A 15,033-nucleotide genomic window follows, 5' to 3' on the forward strand; every position below is an offset into this window, starting at 1 on the left:
CTCTAAAAGCATACTTCAAATGGGGGGGCAAGATATATGGATTAACCTTTCTATATCCCTGCAGTTACCAAGTCTTTAGTGATTGGCATATCTAAAAATATATATTTAATCCAAACATAAGCATCGTATTCCACAAGAAAAAATAAAACAAATAAAACAATTTAGAATAGTCTTAAAAAGATATTTTCCACACCATGAATTGAGTAAACCTCTGTTGTACATTTATTACATTTGGAAATACAGTTGATCATAATACAATATACAAATTCTTAAAAAACATGATTATACATTTCATAAAAAAACACTTTAAAACAAAGAATCACAAGTCGACGCGGCGTTTCGGTATTCTGTATGACTACCTTCTTCAGGACTGATTCTGGACAGATTAAAAAAGATTTTAAAAAAACAGGGTTACTTTTCTTACATTGGTGCAGATATCTAGTGAATCAATACTATATATGATCACAGTAAATGGTAACTGCAGTATACTTTTTTTCTATTATGGACATTTTTAAAAAAACCAAACATTCACCTTTGACATAAAGTTCTGATATTTCCATAATTCTTTTCCCTTTTTAATCTACAACAACCGCCCATTCCGGGAACATATCCAGCTTTATTAGTGCACATTCCTACACTTGGACAGAACTAATGGTGTTTACCTTTCCCTTGGACTACAATGTCCAATGCTTAGGAGGCCCCATTTAGGACCTCAAATTATATACATATTTTTTATATTTATGGATTTCGCATTTTTTTACGTATACCTTAAATTGGATGGGGCAAATTTAACCCACTGGACACAGTTTACTTCAGTTCTGTACCCTGGTGCCTTCAGATTACTTGGCTTTTTTTCTCTTGATGCTAATTCCCAGTTTTGATGTCACTATTTGAGATAAATATATAAGAACGATGTTTTTTCAATCCATCCCACCACTATGGGTTTTATTACTGAGATCTTTTTTTAAAAAATTTTTTTATAAAACCAATAGATTATGTTTGATACCTCAGAACAAACACACCCATGTTTTTTTGTTTGTATCAATTGCAATACCTGATTTTCAAGGTGAATTAGCTTGGTCTTGGACCGCCAGGAGGAGCCACCGTAGTCTTAATCATGGGTTTCATCAATGACCCTAGGGAATTTTTAATTATTCTATGTTAGCGCATTTGGGCCTTACTCTGTTGAAAATACCGATCATATATTGGTGAATGTTGAAACTTGGGGGTCACTCACCATTCAACATTAGCTGACTGGCGCAATTTCCAGGGTTACTTTTCTTACATTGGTGCAGATATCTAGTGAACCAATACTATATATGATCACAGTAAATGGTAACTGCAGTATACTTTTTTTCTATTATGGACATTTTTTTAAAAACCAAACATTCACCTTTGACATAAAGTTCTGATATTTCCATAATTCTTTTCCCTTTTTAATCTACAACAACCGCCCATTCCGGGAACATATCCAGCTTTATTAGTGCACATTCCTACACTTGGACAGAACTAATGGTGTTTACCTTTCCCTTGGACTACAATGTCCAATGCTTCTACTTTCACAGTGCAACATAGTGTACATAAACAGAGCACTGTGAAAGTAGAACAAAAAATTATACAGAGAAGACAACATGTATAACGTCATCCTTTCTATACTTTATATTGTCAATTATAGAACGGACTTCCAATTCATAAAGGAGGGACTGGGAAGCATCATATCCTGGAAATTGCGCCAGTCAGCTAATGTTGAATGGTGAGTGACCCCCCAGTTTCAACATTCACCAATATATGATCGGTATTTTCAACAGAGTAAGGCCCAAATGCGCTAACATAGAATAATTAAAAATTCCCTAGGGTCATTGATGAAACCCATGATTAAGACTACGGTGGCTCCTCCTGGCGGTCCAAGACCAAGCTAATTCACCTTGAAAATCAGGTATTGCAATTGATACAAACAAAAAAACATGGGTGTGTTTGTTCTGAGGTTTCAAACATAATCTATTGGTTTTATAAAAAAAAAAATTTAAAAAAGATCTCAGTAATAAAACCCATAGTGGTGGGATGGATTGAAAAAACATTGTTCTTATATATTTATCTCAAATAGTGACATCAAAACTGGGAATTAGCATCAAGAGAAAAAAAGCCAAGTAATCTGAAGGCACCAGGGTACAGAACTGAAGTAAACTGTGTCCAGTGGGTTAAATTTGCCCCATCCAATTTAAGGTATGCGTAAAAAATGCGAAATCCATAAATATAAAAAATATGTATATAATTTGAGGTCCTAAATGGGGCCTCCTAAGCATTGGACATTGTAGTCCAAGGGAAAGGTAAACACCATTAGTTCTGTCCAAGTGTAGGAATGTGCACTAATAAAGCTGGATATGTTCCCGGAATGGGCGGTTGTTGTAGATTAAAAAGGGAAAAGAATTATGGAAATATCAGAACTTTATGTCAAAGGAGAATGTTTGGTTTTTTTAAAAATGTCCATAATAGAAAAAAAGTATACTGCAGTTACCATTTACTGTGATCATATATAGTATTGATTCACTAGATATCTGCACCAATGTAAGAAAAGTAACCCTCTTTTTTTAAAATCTTTTTTAATCTGTCCAGAATCAGTCCTGAAGAAGGTAGTCATACAGAATACCGAAACGCCGCGTCGACTTGTGATTCTTTGTTTTAAAGTGTTTTTTTATGAAATGTATAATCATGTTTTTTAAGAATTTGTATATTGTATTATGATCAACTGTATTTCCAAATGTAATAAATGTACAACAGAGGTTTACTCAATTCATGGTGTGGAAAATATCTTTTTAAGACTATTCTAAATTGTTTTATTTGTTTTATTTTTTCTTGTGGAATACGATGCTTATGTTTGGATTAAATATATATTTTTAGATATGCCAATCACTAAAGACTTGGTAACTGCAGGGATATAGAAAGGTTAATCCATATATCTTGCCCCCCCATTTGAAGTATGCTTTTAGAGATTATTTTCAAAATCTTGTATCTTTACCTTTCCCGACGAAATAACGGCATGCTAGTTCTTGGGTAAAATACCCAACTTGTGTGTTTCTTTGTTGAGGGGACGCCAGAGTCCGTTGTTGCAACCTTTTGAAAAACTGCACTAAAAGTCTTCTACCGCACTCACACTACCAACACCCTGCAACCCTGAGATAAACCTCAGTACATTGGTGAGCCATGAAAAGTTAGCAACAATATTTGGTGTAAGCCTCTTACACCAGGGAAGCATCTATCACTGATATGCAGCTGAAGATGTTCAATAGTTCCATATTATCATTATTTAGTCTCATAATGCGCACAGCAACCTCAAACTGTTTACCGGAGCTAGATCCAGGTAAGACGCGACCAAAAAGCCGCCCAGTGCTAAAACAGCCATGCCTTCAATCCCCGGCAAAACCTTGTAAAGAAAGAGCAGCTTCACAATGTTTAAGACAAGTTATTCCATAACTTTGGGCCAAGATAAGAGAAAGTTCTGCCCTCCATTCATGCTAGACAAATTCTGAACACCCTGCAGAGGGACTGGTTGGATGACCTGAGGGGCTGTGGCTGAGGCTGTAAGGTGCCACCAGCTCTTGTATGTATCTTGGGGCTGTACCAAATCTAGCCTTGTGCTTATAGCACAAGGCTTGAATTGTATACGTTTCTCCACTAGCAGCCAGTGGAGTTCTTGGAGCAAGTTTGATACTAATGCATACTTGGGGAGGCAGAAAAGAAGCCTGGCAGCAGCTGTGTATACATGGTGTCATACAGGCTTGAACCTTCAAAGCTCCTCTGGTTGGTCGCCCTAGCTCCTAAAGGCAAATCACCTACACATTCACACATAAGCATTCATCGCCTATATGCAGACTCAACTTGATCCAGATACAGCTCCAAGGCAAAAAGGCTCTCATTCAGAGAAGAGCACATGATGTGGATGTATAATGCAGTGGCAGGCCTGCCCCTCATGCTTACCTCTAGATCCAAATTTTGAACTATGCAGAGGAAAGATGAGGAATTGGCCCTTTTAACGTGTTTAATGTGTGCTTTTCAACTTTTTTTTACACAATCACCATCTGTCCACTAATGTGGGCTTTTGAACTTTTTTTCACACAATCACCACCAGTCTATTAATGTGTGCTGTTGAACTTTTTTCTATACAATCACTCTGGCTAGTGGTAAACCTGCACATTTTCCCATGTTTGAAATGGTTCTTCTGAGTAGATGCCGTTGTAAGACTGCATCACCCATATTCTCAAAAAGCCTGAAAGCTGTCAAGTGTGCAGTAATCACCACGACTCACCAAGGAGTCTTATCTGAAAATGATTTCTTATGGAGCCTTTCATTGAGCCATTCATCCAGCAAGCGGTGTCACTGGAAAAAGTGCCCCCCTTAATTACACCCAATGACTACCTATCAAGTGCCTCTTTTGGGGTATTATTCACGAAGAAATTCAAGACTTCTTGCACACATAACTGTGAACAGTTTCATTTAACTCACTTCAGCTAATTACTGGAGCACCGTGCCATCACCACACTAGCGTCTGTGGCACACTGATTGCTTGTGATATACCTAAACTATCCATGAATAGAAGAAATGGCTACTATTTAAGGGCTGATTAACAAAAGAAAAATTCAACAACAGTAAAAATGGCATATTCTTACAAATGCTTTTCCAGGAGCATCCATACTCGACCATGTGTGGTAGTCCACATTTTTTCTATGAAGTACAACTACACTCATTAAAACCGATTCCAACGGAACCTCTGTATTTTACATGGCCGGCCTGCCTAGTTCCTGAGTTTACAAGGCAGCACAGTTTTTCATGAAGCGTTGTGGTACTGAGGCATGAACCTGATTCTCACCCAGTTGATCAGCAGCGCCAGTGGAGGTAATAGCGATGTGGGGCTAGGTTGGGAGTGTGGGGGGATTTCGACAGACGACAAGGGAAAATTAAATAATTAACTCATATTACCTCTGCGTTGGCCATAATCACCCCCCCCCCCCACACCCCAACCCGGCCGCACTGCCCCAGCCCTATTACCTGCATGGGCCATGGCCTCTTTTTATACTTATGAGGGAGTGTTTTTCATCCATACACAACTAAGAATCACTGAGCCCTTTGCAGTGCAGAGGTTGTGGCATTGTTCTGCAAAGAGTATGGTGTAAATCAGGCTCCTGTTCAGTTGGATGACAAAATATTGATAATAAATATATTGCTTGACATACATTTTGAGCCTAAATGTCATTTACGTAAAAGTCTCTCCTTTGGGTGCGGGTTGTCTGCTATTAACTTCAATGGGGCAGTATTATTGTAAACAAAATTTAGGACGTTATATTTTTGTCAGACAATACTTGGGCCATCATAGTCAGGTACCACGCCTCATCTAATACAGTTATTGTACAATGTGAGGCATTTGACTTTTCTATTCCACTTAACAAAATAAAAAAGTCCCTACCAAATACTCCATTCAATTTCTTGTTTGTGGACATGTTCAAATTCAGATTCTTCCTTAAGAACGTCTGCATAAAATCATTCATCCATTTGGTGGCTGTCCTGAAAATATCTCTAATCTAGCCTTCAACTCTCTGCTTTTGTCAATTGTACTTGTCACCCATTCTCCTAACACAATCACATTTAATAGACAAGGCTTTACACTGGAGAAATTATTTGTGCAATAATCTATTTTGAAGTTATTTGATTATTGTTTTAAATGAAATCCCATCAATTTCTCAGCTAATGATGTCTGGTAAATTGGATTGTAGTTGCAACCAGCCTTTTCGCTGCGATTTTTGTTCTGGATTAAAACTTCCCATCTTCAGTCCTCCTTCATATTTTCAGTTCATTTTAATTATTTCTTTTTTGCAAAGAGTCCAGTGCTTTACAACTTTTGTAACAAAGGGGGATAAGGGAGTCACTGTAGGATAATTTGGGAACAGGACGGCAGAACAGCCTCATTTAGTCCTTTACTTATTCTCGGAAGTGTGTCTCGGGGGAAGGAGTAAAGGTCGAGAATGCCAAAGTTATGCACGAAAAGATCTCCACCCAATGAGTAACTTTAGGAGTTGATCACGCAGTGCTTTGTGCAGTAGACCGAGGGATTTAACCTTAACACTCTGCGTGAGTGGAGGGACACCAGTAGAGGTGTAGTGAGCCCTATACTTATTTGTTCCTGGATAAAGAGTGCTGTATATTTTTTTCTCTCTGTCCATTGTTTTGGTTGTGATACCTCAGCATATCTGTTTCAAGCATTTACAAATGATTGCTTTGCTGCCAATGCTTTACCTATTTCATCTACTGTTATAGAATGTATCACATGTGAACTAATTATCTTTAAACTTTATGTTCAGCAGCCCGACTCAGTTCTAAATGGACTAGTATCATTTTTCTCTCCATGCATTCCTATATAGCTCATTAGAACACTGGAATATTGGGAGTTCCTTTGAAGACAGGAAAGTGGCTCTGGGCTAATAATGGAAGACATAGGCCTTCTGCTCTGACATTTTAATATTTGTCTTTCTGTGTCTGCCTTTTTAATTTGGAACATTCTACCCTCAATAGTTGGAATGCTCTAATAGCCTTATAGCCCTCCTGCCTCGGGCTATACCAGTTGATAAAGGCTCTTATAGCCCTCGGCAGTGGGCTATGTAGCTATATTGCAGGCTGCAATTGTAAATAACAAACAAAATGTTGCAATAATAACGTTGATTGCTGGCAAAAAAAATTACATTTTGCACTATACAAATATCTTGCCTGAATGATTTATTTCTACTTTAAAACCATTAGCTTTATTTCAATTAATCATTCTTTACTTTGATATTCTGCTAGATAGCGAAATATGCGTAGGTCGAACTAGAAAATTCTAACATGTAGAATTCTTGCAGTGGAAATTTTGATGGAACACCCTACTCAATCAGTGAGCATTAATATGTTGTTTGTCAGCCAATATTGTGTTGAGCTCCACTGACTACTAGATGTGTCAAGAGAGATTAGGATTTTCCACCTTTTAGTCTCTGCTGTGTAAAAGGATCTTCCTCTTCTTGCATGCGTCATTTGCATGTGAGGTACTCCACGCTTCAGCCAATGTAGCGTAAGAGGCCCCTTTCCTCTTACATTTGGCATTGGTGTGAGGTATCCCCACGCCTCCAGCAGTATTGTTTGGGCTTCCACATAACACACGCTCTATCGGTCACTAATATGTCTGAAACTCCAGCCGCTTTACTGTTACATGAGTCAGTATTGTACTGCATCATTCCTGCATGTGCTATACCACACTACATTGTTTTGAGGCACCTATACTGGCATTGTGCCTGAACTTACCCTTTGCTCCCCAATTCCCTCATCAAACAACATTCTGCAGGATGCTTGCCATATCTAGCCTCTTTTACCACAATATGTCTTTCTAGAACAACGAGTAGTCCGTGAGCAACTGGTAGCTCTCCAGCTACCTGTAAGTAGCTCTCCTATGTGCAGCTCAGCCTACTAAATTTAGAAGCTTGTCCTTGTTTGAGTTAATACATGTATGCCAAAATAGAGCATGTATAGTTGAGAAAAAATGTGGTTATTTTCAGAATCTATAACTGATATTTGGAGAAAAATAATCAAATTTATAACATATAGTTAAAGCTGATATTTGAGTGACATTTGGGAGACTTTTCACAAATGTCATATTCTTGGTGCCAGCGCTATTGCTGCTGTGGCTGTTAGGTGTTACCCGTGTAGGGCATTCCGTATTCAACAAGTCTTTCTTTGCATTCCTGCTGGCACCCACGCCTAATCGCTTGTGGTGGATCAAATTCAACCCCACCCTTAGTTTCAAACAGCAAGCAGTGGCCGTAGCAGGGACCTGCTTTGGCATTATAAAAGGGCTCAGAAGATTCTTCGATCTGATTCCCCTCTCAGCAAGGAAAATGGTTGCAGTGGCCCTTATAACCTCCAGCATCGACTACTGCAACAGCCTTTATGCAGGGACCAACAGAGAAATCTGCCACAAACTACAAATGGTGCAGCACGCCGCAGCCAGACTGGTGTTAGGATGGAAAAGGATAACATCAGCCACAGCAGCACTGAACATCCTGCACTGGCTGCCTATTCACAAACGGGTGCTCTTTAAAATTCTCCTGATCACCTACAGAGCCTTTAATGGGAAAGGACCTAGCTACATACAGAGTATGTTCAAACACTACACCACCTCACGTTGTTTTAGATCCCAAACTGCCAACCTCCTCACCATTCCCAAGTTTAGACTCAAAACAAGAGGAGGGAAAGCCCTGGCAGTTCTAGGCTCCAAAGCTTGGAACGCGCTCCCACCACACCTCCGCTTAATCCCAGCTGAATCCATCTTTAGAAAGACCCTCAAAACTTGGATCTATACTCTATCCGAAACACAAAGTATATCCCTAATCTAAACTGTACCAATCCACCAGACCCCCGGTTTCAGGTTCTTTCTAAAAGCGCAAAGATGCTCCCTGGAGTGTAGCCCACGCTATACAAGAAACATATTACATTACATTACATTACATCTTGCATATTGTAGCCACTAATGTAATCTTGTCTGATGTGGTCACTATTACAGCATTATTAATATTAGTAGCTCTTGAGGAATGTAATTGAACATAAGCAGTCCTTATTACAGAAAAGGTTGGAGACCCCTGTTCTAGACATTTCCAAATGAGTGATAAAGTTAGCGTTCATTCGCAAGGAATCTCTAAGAGCTAGACAGAAATGTCAGAATCATGCAACAAATGTTATCTGCATGACGAATGTCGTAGGTCACACGTTTTAGCATTTCCACCCACAAATCGGAAAAAGCATGAGTTGAGTAGCACACGTGGAAGAACTTGGGTCATCTGTATTGTTAACCTGACGTCATTCTTATCTGTCAGTCCCCAGTCCCCAGAGGAGCAAAGAATGACACATCAATAAAGCATTTAAACAGTTAAAAGAAAATGGCAGCTTGCTTATTACATTATCACCAAGGCTAGGTCAACTCTCGCCTGCAGTGAAATACAAATGAAAGGAATAAAATATGGTACTGAACCCTATTCCCTATCCTATTCCAGGAAGGCAGATGACGCTGGACTGGTAGTTCCGTAGACTAATGCATTCCCTAAAGAATTCTGCGTATGACCTCATGGTCACAGATTCGAATCCCTGTGGGTTCACTCATCCCTTCAACCTTCTGAGGTCAATTAAACAAAGAACCGTTAAGTTGGGTAACAATAAGTATCTGTCATTTTAGCGACATTTAAAAATAAATGTTATCTTGTGACACACATTTCACCCTACTCCTTTCGACGCTTCTATGCCTGCAGGTGTCACCTTAACTAAAGTATATTCTACATTTTACAACATAGGAGGACAAAAAGCATCCGCCTCACCCTATCATTTAAGCATCATTCTTTTCCGTTTCCTCTGTTTCATTCTTCGCTTCTCGTTCTCTTTTTTCAACATCCATCCTTTCCCTTCCTTTTTTCAACTTCCCTCCCCCACCCCGCTCCTTAATTTGCAAGTGTCCCTCACAATCTCAACTCGGTGTACACCAGTGATGGCAACCAACAAGTATAATGAAACGAGTGGCATATTTATTTTCATACATGTTTGCATTGGGAGAAATCCTTCGCAAATGCAGAAGACACTACTACTAAAATGGCCACCGAGTTCCAGTGGTTGACAGACAACTCAACTGTACAGTGCAAACAAACGATACGTAACTGTGGAATGTGCTTTCCAGTATCGCCGTAAAAAATAAATACCGTTCCAAGAACTTCATTGAAACGTGTAGCCTTCGGCCCTGCCCCACCCACCTTTGCCTATCTGTACATGCCACTCGTATGAGCGATCCATATACAAACACTGCTGATCACGTGACAAGTGTCTTTAACACTGCTGTGGGCATACATGTTATTTATAATACATTTTCAAGTAGCGTTTTTCTTTTACAATGCGAATTGTATGGTTTATGGCATGCTAGAGAGCACGTGGCATTAAATCCTATAAAGAACACTTTTTTGTATTTTTCTTTTAACATGCGGCCAGCATGCGACTATGAATGCAAGTGTGTCGCGCATTTATATTTTACTCTTTAGACTACACGTTAGCATTCGCCCGGTTATCTGTATTTCTCTTCCGGGCGGCAGGTAAACAAGTGCACACGCGAACCTCACCTACAGACACTTCATTCTCTCAGGCAGGCAGACCTATGATTATTTACAAACGAACAGCAAGCAAAGTCTCTTACCTTGACAAAGTTGCTCCCTCTTTTACAGCCCACAAATGTTTAGTCGGAGGACTGTAGGTGACTAACAGGCTTCCTCGCCAGCTCTTTGCCACACACTTTGTTACGAAACACTTCTCCTTTGCAGAGCAGCAACACGTTGTTTCCCCTCTAAAAGGAAGTGGTATCTGCAAGTCAAATCATGGCGAAATGTGTCATGTTGTCTCGCTTTGCGGCACGACCCCAAACGTGTCGGCGTTAAAAAAGGCATGTTCGAACAGGAGGCCGTAACAAGCATGCGTGGAGAGCAGGCGCGCGCTCAAAAAATGTACAGCTGAGCGGAGATAATTCTGGCACCACCCGTGCCTCCCGTCTTCATATGTGCACCTTCGTACAACACGAAGAGTCGGATAAAAAGGAAAAAATATTTTACACAGACTTTTCATATCATGAATGCAACGTCTTTCTTAACTAAAACGCCTCACCTGTGTTGAATTCGAGGTAAACACTCTTATTAAACGTGAGTAGTAATTTGGTCGCGCGTGCCGATGCAGCGCAGCATTTCTAAATACTAATTAAAAGCTCAGCCTGCCCGTGACCTATCATGGACAAGTACAGTAGTCTGACATTAAGTCACAAAGGCACGTGAGATACAGTCGAAGAAGCTGTACGCCATGAAAAACGCATTTACTACCTACTTCTGAGGAGCAAGACGTTCGATAACAGAAAAGTACAAGACAAAACTAGAAACAGCGGCAACACCCAAACTGAAGAGGCTTCAGATAGTGAAATCAGCTAAGGCAGCAGGTGAAAGGCAGCGAGAACGACTAAAATTGCTGTATTAACTTCTGGAAGGAAATTATATCTTTATTTTGAATATATTGTCTTATATCAGCCCCAAAGGAAGTTGAGAAAGTACTGCTAGTGCAAAAGCCCAAAAGTCCAAAAAATGCTATATAGTGCCTGAGGCTCTTTGGTTGATTCTCTGATATTTATCAAAGAAATATTGCAGTGGCCATTTTATCTGTGCTAACCATAACTTACATTCGCGCAATAATTGACGACCCACAACCTTTTTATTTAGCAAAAAAGGCTACTTTATTAAGACAGGTGCAAAATATGTTTTCTCAAAGACATCTTGCAATTATCTGATAAAGCAAATCCCCAAACTTAACTTAGCATATCTACAAAAACATAACTCCACAATGTTGACCCAAGCAAACCCAGAAGAATTGCCTCCTGTTGATAGATCCCCCTCATTTTCATTTCCTTTCCACGTCACTGTGTACCCCACCTCCCCCCTTGGAGGATGGACAATCCCGCTCAAGACTGCCCAACCCCCCTGAAAAATTCACCAACCAGGAAAACCGAAAGAGTTTTCCTGCCCCACCAAGGAGAAAATTTCAGGACATTCTGCTAGAGCACCATATATTTTCCTTCCATATTTGTGCGATCAAGTCCCTTAATTCCAGTAAATAATACACTTGCCCCAACTGTGACAAATGTACCCCATCCTCACGAAAATGATGCCCCTAAGTGCTTTGTATGTTAGAGTGAGATAGAACCAAAACTCCGATGCCCTCACAGAAGAGTCTCATGGCTCTATTAAGTTTTTGTCGCACCTTCTCCAAAGCTGTGTGGTTTCTTGTTCCTCTCCAAAGCAGCTGCGTTATGAATTCAGTCCAAATCACCGTGGTGCCCTCCCAGTTAGACTTGATGACGGCCAGATCCAGTTTCATAAATTTTATTAGAGTCAGGCCAGATAAGTCGACTAGATCATTCTCACCGAGGTGAATTACAAGCAAATCCGTAGGGCCCCCCTAGAACACATCAGTGACAACATGGGAAACAAACCCCCCCCAACACATTCCCCCTTTTCCCTTTCCTACCACCTCATGACTAACACTTGTAAGTCCAAGTGATCTCCCACAAATCTGTTGCTCAGCGTAAACAGCAGCACACTTTACGAAGGAGTGTCCTACTACCCAAGTTGTCTTTTTCAAACTTACAAGCCTTTGAATCTGACCTAGGTAAGAAAAAACAAAAATTAACAAGAGAACAAATGATGCACTGAAAATAATTTCCTAACATATTTTTCGCAACATTTGGATTTCCATCTCCCAATCCTACGAATGTCCGACCAAGACCACCCCAATCTCGCCGCCTCCGTTGCTGCCCCAATACGGAAGGAGTGTGGGCCAAATCGTAGAGGATTCTCACCTAAACTAAAGAGCACCTTCCTCATCACTGGCAACAGCTGAGCAATTGAAATCTGTCGCCCCTGTGCACAAAATATGACAAAGTATGTTTGCTGGTGTAAAAAAACTAGAAGCCTGGAAAACCTCCCATTCGCCAACAGGACAGCAAAGCCTCACCCCACTCCTATTCAATAAAACCCATTTCCCCCTGCCCAATTGATCTGTCTTAGAAGCCCTCAACCAAATTCTCAGCAGTTGGTCTTCTACAAAAACTTCATCACTGCGTATGCCTGCCCTATTCCGTAAACCTAGTAACTCAGATGCTCTAAATGCCCCAAAAAACAACCATCCATAAAAACATAACCTAAACTTGCCACACTCAAACTCATTATAACATCAAGAAGGCAACTGTAACAACATCCATTGCAGCAACTCAAATGTCACTGGCTGATGCAACGGCTTGCTACCAGCCTGTTCCCTACTTAAACCTCTCAGAACCTTTTTCACTAATGCCCCCCACCGGATCCCTCTCCCACCTTAACTGCCCATAAAAAGAAATTCCAGCCAGTTTACCAGCAATAGTAGTGTGGGAAAAAATCTTTATCTATTAGGTGTAACATAAAACCTAGCTAAAACTGTTCATCATCCACCATCCTCTCATGTGTAGCAAACGTGTTACCATAACTTAAGAACTCGTTCCAGGCTTGCAGATAGCTTCTTCTCGTAGAGGCTGCTACTGATTTCTCTACCAATTCGACAATTCTCCTTCCCCCCATGCCCAGACACACTGTGGGATCTGAGTCTTGTTGGGTTCTGCCCCAGGAGCCAGCATGCGGAATTTTGCCCACTGAAAACAAGACAGAGCGTCTGCTATACAATTATTGACTCCTGGAATATGTCTCGCTTTAAAAACAATTTTAATCTGAAGACATTTTAGCATAAATGCACGTAACAACCTCAAAACTCTCAAGTCTTTGGCCTTTTGCTTATTGATCAACTCAACCACAGCTAAATTGTCAACATTGAACAGGACTGGTCTGTTCTGGAATTCCTCACCCCATACATACAATGTCACGAGTAGAGGAAAGAACTCTAAAAAGGCGATACTGTGACCTTGTTGCAACCAATGCAATGGCCAACTTTCAGCGCACCACTGCCCCTCCCAGAGTATGCCAAAACCTTTAGCACCAGATGCATCCGAGTAAACCTGAACTTTCCAAATCATATCTTCATCCGCAAAAAACAAAGATACGCCGTTATAGTCTTCCTAGAAAAGTCAACCATTTGTACAGATCAGCCCTAGTGGCTACTGAAATGCGCACTCTGTGGTGAGGGAGATATGCCCCTGACATGGACATTCCCATCCTCCTACAGAAGGTTCTCCCAGCCATGACCACCCTACATGCAAAGTTTAGGTAGCCCAACAATTTGTGCACCTTCCTGAACTCCAGTTTACGTTCCTCAATCACCGAAGACAAAAATGCTGAGATACCCTGCACTTTCTCTGCTGGTAATCTCGCTATCATTTCCATAGTGTCAAATTCAATTCCCAAAGTTAGACCTGTCAGCCCTAGGGTGGTCTTACACCGTTCTTTTTCACCATTTGCCTTGTTTTTTCCACCATCCTTTTTCGTTGGACCTAGGTCTCTGGGCGACTTACCACTGCCAATCAGTGCTAAGGTGCAGGTGCTCTCTCCTAACAACATGGCTGCCACAGGCCCCTGCTACTGCGGAGTGGTCTTTTTAGTCACGCACTAGTAGTCAGGAGCAGGCTGGGACATTAGGATACAGTAGCACTGCCATCCCGCCTTTACTGCCCTTTAACTTTATACCAGAGATTTTACTGGGCTTGAATTCTAAAAACCAAAAGAGAGCGTCCACGCGTTTCGGTGTCACTGTAAATATAGGGGATAGCCTCTTCCCCGTGGTATTCTTTTCCTTATTTAATTTCCCAAATACCTTTGGATAGCGGTGAGTGGCTTTATAGGAGAGATGCCTGATCTTTGCACTGATCTGCTCTCGAACGGCCACGGGCACGTCTGCTCCTGTATACAGGGGCCTCCATACATAAGGTGAATTTCCGGTATCCAGAAGGTGGTTTACCATACGGTCAGGGCGATCATACAAACCTGAACAGACGTAAAGGCAAGGGATTCTCCCTTTACGACCACGTGTATTCCAAAAACATTGATCTAGGACACAGTCCAACGTGGATTTGGTGCCTTTCCAATCTAAAAAGAAATAGACCTTTAATTTTAAGGAAGGATACATGATTGTAACCCCAAAGGACTTCGAAATTGTCCTGAGGAAGGTGTGCCAATATCCAAAGGCAGTGACACCGAAACGCGTCAACGCTCTCTTTTGGTTTTTAGAATTCAAGCCCAGTAAAATCTCTGGTATAAGGTTAATTGTGAAAAGAGATCTGTCCTAAAAACACTATAAGGGCTTTTTGAATCTTGCAATTAGTATCAGAAATAGATGTCCTTGATTCTTTGGGGTTGTGTTTTTGATTCATAGGTGTTGTATTATTTTCCTTAGATTAAGTTGTGATATACGTGGTTAGGATCTGTTGACACCCTAAAATGTGTTATTTTCTTCACTGTTTTATCTGTATACATT

At 40.6% G+C, this 15,033-nt stretch overlaps 1 protein-coding gene across 2 annotated transcripts in view; it reads right to left on the reverse strand.

Annotated features, from left to right (window-relative positions):
* APBB1IP (amyloid beta precursor protein binding family B member 1 interacting protein) overlaps positions 1-10,453 on the reverse strand; it is an 880,024-nt gene extending 869,571 nt beyond the window's left edge. The window contains exon 1 of one of the 2 annotated variants that reach the window (XM_086941655.1): positions 10,241-10,453. The gene's annotated coding sequence lies outside the window, so the exon portion shown is untranslated. The remainder of the gene's footprint in view (positions 1-10,240) is intronic. The other variant, XM_086941656.1, reaches the window with a different exon arrangement.
* Between the last annotated feature and the right edge of the window lie 4,580 nt (positions 10,454-15,033).

Source organism: Lissotriton vulgaris, chromosome 10 (assembly GCF_964263255.1).
Source record: "Lissotriton vulgaris chromosome 10, aLisVul1.2, whole genome shotgun sequence".
NCBI lineage: Eukaryota > Metazoa > Chordata > Amphibia > Caudata > Salamandridae > Lissotriton > Lissotriton vulgaris.